An 8,084-nucleotide genomic window follows, 5' to 3' on the forward strand; every position below is an offset into this window, starting at 1 on the left:
TAACCCCCCCCCCCCTCTAGGTTGTTTGAGTTTCTCTAGTTGAATTGGAATTAGATGTTGATATAGACTTCACTCAACCTCCAACTTATTTCTTGAGTGATGGGAAAAAGGTAGAAGAATTTGGTGAGGAAGAGATTGAATTGGAAGAAAGTTGTCAAGAGCTGGAGGTAATCAAAGAGGAGCACAAGAGAGTGGAACTTGCAAGACCGCTGGAAACATCCCTTCCTAAGTCACCATCATCCATTACATCATTCAAGTGGATAAAATTTATGTCTCTTATCTTTCTTATTCTGCTTGAATATAATTTACTTGAGACGGATGATCAACTTAGGGCTCTATGTGGATTCAAGAGCAAAATAGGGATGATTAGTAGGTGGAGACACAATCTTCAATTCATTATGGTTGGATCATCAAGGGATAAGCTCAATGGTTGTTGTAGAGCTCAATTGTGTAGGTTTTGGAGGATGTTTGGGTGCTTGAATGAGAATTCTGTGTGCTTCTCACCCAGATGGAATCATGATGATCAATTAGAAGATGGGTGTAAGAATAAGACTTGAGATCCCAGCATATAAGAGGATCAGTTTTGGGAGCTGTTAACTTGTTTGCAACTTCATCAAGGCTTAGTGGATATCAATTGGAATCATGGAGATCATTGGAAGTCCAAACATTGGTGGAAGTTTAAGGATGAATACAAGCACAAGCCACCATGATAAGGAGCTTCCCAAATGTCCAACTTAAGGACTATAACTAAAAGTGTTAGGTGGGAGACACCCTACCGTGGTAAACTCTTTTCATTCTCTCTTTTGTATATAGTTGATGAATAAATTGAGCTTCCATTATTAGATGCTTTCCTTCTTTATATCACTTTTGTATATACTGCTCTTAGATGTTAGTTTGCTTGGTAGAATTTTTGTTTTAAATCACATGTTTGAATAATTAACAATCTTGTTGAAAATCTTGTTTTGAATAGTATTTTTGTTTAAAATGCATAGTTAAATGTTTAAATAGTTTTTAGAAGTTAAAGATTTCTTTAACTTTGGAGTTTGGTTTGTTTTAAAATGTAAATAGTCGGTTGGAAAGTCTTGTTTTTTTTTAAAAAAAATAGTCCCGCGTATGCGGCCATATTATCGTGTACGCATCTCTGCTTTTTTGGACCATCCTGCGTGCGCGGTCACTTGCTGCGTATGCAATTTATACAGACAGAAAGTACCGTCCGCGTATCCACTGCTCGCGTATGCATCTTTCTCTCCACGTTCAAGCCTTCGCGTACCTGGCTCTTTGAATGCGTACGCAAACTCAAAAAAAAAGTGTGTCATGCGTATGCATACATGATTCCGCATACGCATGACTCCCCTTTCTACATATTTTTCTTTTTTTCTCCTCTCTCCACTTCTTTTCTTTTCTTTTCCCTTCTCTTCTTTTCTTTCTCTCATTCAACCACCATCCATTATCATCATTCACCATTTACCACCATTTATATTTGTTAGTTAGTTAGTTTAATTTTCTATTTTAGTAGATTAATTGGTTAGGATATGTTATCTTTTGGTGATAAGTGTTGGATTATTGATTTGATTTGTTGATTATGCTGAGATATTGTTGTTGATTACTGACATGATGCTATTTTAGCATCGTTATTGTGAATGTTCATTGTTGGATTTCTTTATTGAGGTTATAATTTATTGTTTGGTATTGAATTCTTCCTGCTTAATTTTGTGCATACTAAGTACTTATGACTTTGCCTTCAAGATGCTTTTGGATTTCTAAATTGTATATTTTGGCCACCATGTGATTTGATTTTATTATCTATCATTAGGCAATTTGATTCTATTTGATTCATTTGTTGTTAGGTGATGCTTGCTTATGTTGATTTTTATTTCCGTTACCAAGTTTGTGCATCGATATTGTAGAATTGTGAAATTGGATTGTAAGCTCACTTAAGGACATCTTTTTGAAATTATCAAGCTATATGGATCATGCTTGCTATGTGATTGATTTTACCTTATATCTCTATTTTTCTAATTTGCATAGCACCCGTGTATTCCACTTTATGTCAATTAGGTTAAGCGAACAAAAATTCAAAGTGTGTCGTTGATTGTTGTGTGATTTCCATAGTTTCTTTTGTTCATTAAGTTCCTTACACATCAACCGATTTCCATTCATTATCCATTTCACAATCACTAGATTCTTTCTTGAATGCTTTCATTATTTTTTATTACTTGTTTGTTTGTCTTAACCTACAAGTTTCCTTCAAAGTATCTCAGGCATACTAGAATGAGTGAAGTGCATACTTCTTTTGTGTAATTGTGACACATAGCTTTCAATGCTAGTGTGTGAGTTCTAAACTACGCGCAACTTAGAATTCATGCACTATTTTCCTTAATGTCACAGACTTATTAACTCACTTTATTTTAGTAATTCTTACCTCATTCTAACAATCTATGTGATGTGCAGGCAGAAGCCGACTAATTAAGAAATCAATATAAAGAATGCATTGAGAGTATAGTTCTTAACCAGCTAAGATCCGCCTTGTCAATTTAAAAAAGTTGTCACGAAATTTAGAAATAATAATACTGGGAGTATGTGTCCCAGGTCGTCTCCCAACGAGTTGCAGGAAAGGATGCTAATTTATTAATTAGGAATTTTCCGAGAGAGTTTGAGTTTGGATAATGAGCAATAATTATAAATGAAAGCAATAAAACTAAGAATTATTATTAATATAAAAAGGCCTTGACTGGGGAATGATTAATTGGAAGTTCTATCCTTGTTGGGATATCTTAAGTGTAGTGTCAAAAAGGTTGTTGTTTTCACTTAGTTAACCCTTACTAAATAAAGGAAAGTCAAGTGATTGAGCTAATCCTTATTCGCAAATCTTAGTCCTCTCCCTTGGGAAGGTCTAGCGTTAGTAAATACAGAACTAGCCAACAACTTTCAATTTAACCAACACTTAAGCCTTCCAACTCAAGTGTCTCCTTCTAATCAACCCCCATGTCAAGTTTGGGAATCTACTCCATTGACATTAATATAATACTCAGAAAAATATAAGAAGAAGACATAATAAATTAAATAGAATAAAACTTTGAAATTTATTAAAAGTAAAAGTAATCCTCTTCACTAACAATTCATGAAAATAATCCAATTACTACCTTAAGCAAGAATTAAGAATATGTTATAAATAAATAAAAGAGTAAGTGAAGAAACAAACTAGAATAATGTCTTCAACGGAGGTAATGACTCTTCAATATCCAAAAGCAAAAGCAATAACTACAAGGTGAAACTAGAGGAGGAGTAATTCTCTCTCTAGATTCAGATCTAAAACTAAAAACTATCTTAATGTATCTAAAACTATGAGTGTGTCAAGTTGCGTGTTGAGTCTCTGCATGTTCCCTGGCTTTATTCTGTATTTCTGGGCCGAAAACTGGGTCAAAACGCGGCCCGAAATCGCCTCCAGCATTTTCTGTTAATTCTGCAGATCGCGCAGGTCACGCGTACGCGTCGTCCACGCGTTCGCGTCATTCAGTGATTTTCCTTGTCACACGTACGCGTCGTCCACGCGTTCGCATCATTTCTGCAGACTCCAATCCACGCGTTCGCGTCAGGCACGCGCTCGCGTCGCTGCGATTTTCTCCATTCCGCGCGTTCGCGTCAGCCATGCGCGCGTGTCAGTGTTCACTGGTCATCTCTTTAGTTTCTCGTGTTCCTTCCATTTTTGCAAGCTTCCTCTCCATTTTCTAAGCCATTCCTGCCCTATGAAGCCTGAAACACTTAACACACGGATCACAGCATCGAATGGTATAAAGGAGAATTAAAATATACTAATTAAAGATCTTTAGGAAGCAAGTTTTCAATCATAAAACAATATTAGGAAGGAGTTATAAAATCATGCAATTAGTATGAATAAGTGGGTGAAGACTTGATGAAACCATTCAATTAAACACAAAATAAACCATAAAATAGTGGTTTATCAACTTCCCCACACTTAAACATTAGCATGTCCTCATGCTTAGCTTAAGGAGATAAAATAAATGAGTAGGAAAAAGTAAGACTCATGCAATACAATGCAACTTATGTATATGAATGCAACTATATGATTCTGTTTACTTGGTTAAAATAAATAAGTTCTTCAAGACGAAAATAACTCAAACTTCTCTAATTCAAACTATATAGTAAAGACAAGTAAACTTGTAAAAAGACAGCTCATGAAAGCAGAGAACATAGAATTAAGCATTGAACCCTCATTGGTAGTGTATATGCACTCTAGTCTCTCTAGTGTATAGGGTAATCACTCTACTCTTCTGTAATCATGCTTTCTAAACCTTGTTCTTTACCTAACCAATCAACAAGTATTTAATGTATCAATGCAAACATCATGAGGTCTTTTTAAGGTTGTAATGGGGCCAAGGTAAAGGTGAGGGTATATATATATGGCTAAGTGAGCTATAAATTGAATCTTTAATTAACCTAAGCTCTTCACCTATACACACACTCTATGTACTTCTAAAATCATGCCTAGCTACCCAAAATTTTCCCACTTTTGTATTACATACTCATGCATCAACTTTTCTCTTAATTTGTATCACATGTGCATTGGTTTTTTTATTGAACTTAACTTAGCGTTGGAGTAATTTTGTCCCCTTATTTAATTACTTAATTTTGTCACTCTATGTACGGAACCATTTTTTTTAAAAATAAACATAACATTGCCAATGCACATGGATTTTCAATTTTTCTTATTTCACATGAGTAGGTACCCAAATTCCCATTATTTGATCATGACACATTTCCTTATTAACCCATGTTCCCACAATCTTCCCATACTCAATTGGCACACAATTTCTATCTTAAGCTAACCAAAGATTCAATTGGAATATTTAATTATTTTTCCGTTTAAGACTAGTAATGTGGTAAAATATTGAACAAATGGGATTTAAAAGGCTCAAAGTGGCTAACAAAGGTAAATGGAAGGGTAGGCTATTTTGGGATAAGTGAGCTAAAACAATTAATGGCCTCAATCATATGCATGCATATAACACATTAAACATTGGACATATAGTATGGAACAAAATAAAGATTACAATCATAGAGAAGTAAACACACAAGAATAAAATATTATGGTTAAATAATGTAACCATGTAATTAGGCTCAAATCTCACAGGTTGTGTGTTCTAGCTTTTAACTATATTCCAATTACAACTTCCAAACAAGTTTAACACAAAAATTTTGGTTTAAATTAGCAAAATTTTTCAAAAATAGGGTCTTAAAAAGAAACTTATTATTTTCTTTTTTTTAACCAAATAGAACATGCATGCAATTACTTATTACTATGCTATCTATCCTATCCTAATAAAAGAAAAATAATTAAATATCCTATTTTATTGGTGCTAAGGAAGAGAAATTACCTCTGGAAGTCAGGTACTGACCGACCTCCCCACACTTAAAGCTTTGCAACGTCCTCAGTGCCATCAGTTAGGAACAAAGGGGGGCTGGTAGCAGCATCTCCATCATCGGGACCGTCATGGCTCCCTGTCCTGGTAAATGAAGTGGAGTCCGGGGTGTCTGGGTCTTCTTTAGGTGGGTGGTTACCAACAAGTAGCTCCTTGAGGTATGTAAATCTGTGCTTGTTACGGCACTCTCTTTGCTTTCCTTTCCGGTCAAGCCGGTCTAGCCTCTCAAGTATCTGATGGAGCAGTTGGTTTGTTGAAGGTTCTTGTGATGTGGAAGAAGAAGGGATATCTTCTGCTGGTTCTGTGCTCTGGTTGATAGTGGCTGTTGGAGGTCTGATATACTTCCCGTTAGGGACGTATTGATCATCTCGTAGAATCATGGCCTTGGTGTCCCTAGCTCTGTAGGAGACTCCGGCTGCTGAGACTAGATCTGAAACCAAGGCGGAAAAAGGTAAGTTGTCCGCAATCTGTACGTGTCCCATAGCACGCCGAATGTGTCTTGGTAAATTGAGGTGCTGGTCTGTAAGGATACACCAGAGTAAAATAGCCATGTCTGTAGTGAATGAGGACTCGTGAGTGCTCGAAAAGACGTAATGGGACATGATCTGTGCCCATACTCGAGCCTCCAAGGTGAGTGCGGAACCCAATATGCCCTTAGGTCGGGACCGATGGTATCCGTAGATCCATATACTGCCAGGTTATACGATAACTCTGAGAACGGCGTCCCAGTCAAATTAGTATGTCTGGAGTTTGAATGAGGCTTCTTGGAATGCGTCCAATCTTTCTGGAGCAGGGGAAAGATCTAAAGCTCGCTGAATGGCCTCTTCTGTTATAGGGACTTGCTTCTGACGGACATAGACAGACTGCATGGTTGGCATGTAAAAATTAGAGTAGAATTCAACTACCCAAGGAAGGTTAACCTGTCGTGGCTGTCTCCGTAGGAATCCCCATTGTCTTCGCTCAATGCGGGGCTCAACAAATTCAGCAATGTTGGTCGGGAGGATAAGAAGATACTCATTGTTATAATTCCTCTCAGCTAGGATGGGGAACATCTGCTCACAGTAGTGGTTAGTGAACCGCGCAGTGTCCTTTGCTGGAAAAGCTTTCTCTTTTTTATTGACCTTGATGATCCTCTTGATTCATTTTGTTGAGGGTTTCACCGCTGTTGAAGATGGCTGTCGTTAGTGTCCTTTTTGTTCCTTTTCTTGCTGGTGGTTTGGGAGTAGCTTTCTCTTTACCTTTCTTGGTGGCCATCCTAAAAAGGGAAAAAGAAAGTAATATGTAAAGCTAAGGGTTTGAGCAAGGGAGTGGATAGTATAGGTGATAATCAATGCACGGTAAAGAAGGATGTCGTTAACACATGGTCATGACTACATGTGAGAAGTTCATCAATGGAAATATAGCAAGTGCAGGTGATGACAATTAAATGCAAGATGTTTATTGGCATGCCGGCAAAGACATGAGTAGGATAGATCAAGCATTAAATGTCCAAGTTAGATTATCAACCCTTTCAAACTAACAACCTGTTTGTATTGACAATTATATTTAATCAATAAAATATAAAGGGGGTTTTGTGAAAAATAAGCATTAGAGTAGTAGAATGACATAAAAGTAATGCATGATGCCATACGGACTTTTTCACAAACACTTAGCATGCATGGTGAATATGTTATTGAAAGTATTAAATTGAACATGCAAGCAACCCTTTAAGAAGTAATATTAATTGTCAAACAATACCACAATAATTCACAAGCAAAATGTAAAAGAAAATAATCACCCAATTAGATTTCTAACACCAATTAAAGGAATAAAAAGAAAAGAAAAGAAATAAAAGGAAAATATAGATAATGAAAGTGAAAAGAAAAAGAAAACATAAATAAAAATAATAAAAGAAAAGTAAAAAATAAAGAAAGAAAGAAAATAACCTTGATAATGGATGTGAAAAATAATGAGGGGAGAAAGTAAAACGTGAGAAAGAATAAAGAAGGAAGAAGAGAGAAGAAAGAAATAAGAAAGGATAAGAAAAATTAGGATTTGGGGAAGAAAAGATAAGATATTTGGCTGATCTGGATAAGCTGTGCGCTGCACGTGACGCAGACGCGTGGGTGACGCGGTCGCATGGTGTGTGATATTTTTCAGGTGACGCAGACGCGTGAGTCACGCGTTCGCGTGGCCTGATTTGTGCTATTGGCGCGAGTGCAGCCTTGCGTTCGGGCAACTTTCTGTTTTGAATGCATTTTGCCAAAATTTAGGGTGATGCGTTCACGTGGGTGACGGGATTGTGTGAATGGCCATATTTTGAAAACGACGCAGACACGTGGGGCACGCGTTTGCGTGATAGGGCTTGTGCTTCTAGCACGAGTTCAGCCCATCTCCATCATAACTCTCTGCCATACACCTCTTTACGTCGATTTTGCAGGGCCACGCGTTTGCGTGGCTGACGCGGACGCGTGGGAGGCTCTTTTTTAGAATGACGCGGACGCGTCATTGATGCAGTCGCATGGGCATATTTGTGCCTAAGGCACGCCTCCAGCCACGCTCTCGCGTGACTTTCTGTTCAATTTTATTTTCTTCCGAATGCACCTATGACGCGGACGCGTCAGCGACGCTTACGCGTCGCGTGCATTTTTTTTATATGCAGAA

This window comes from Arachis ipaensis, chromosome B10, assembly GCF_000816755.2.
Source record: "Arachis ipaensis cultivar K30076 chromosome B10, Araip1.1, whole genome shotgun sequence".
In the NCBI taxonomy this organism is placed as follows: domain Eukaryota; kingdom Viridiplantae; phylum Streptophyta; class Magnoliopsida; order Fabales; family Fabaceae; genus Arachis; species Arachis ipaensis.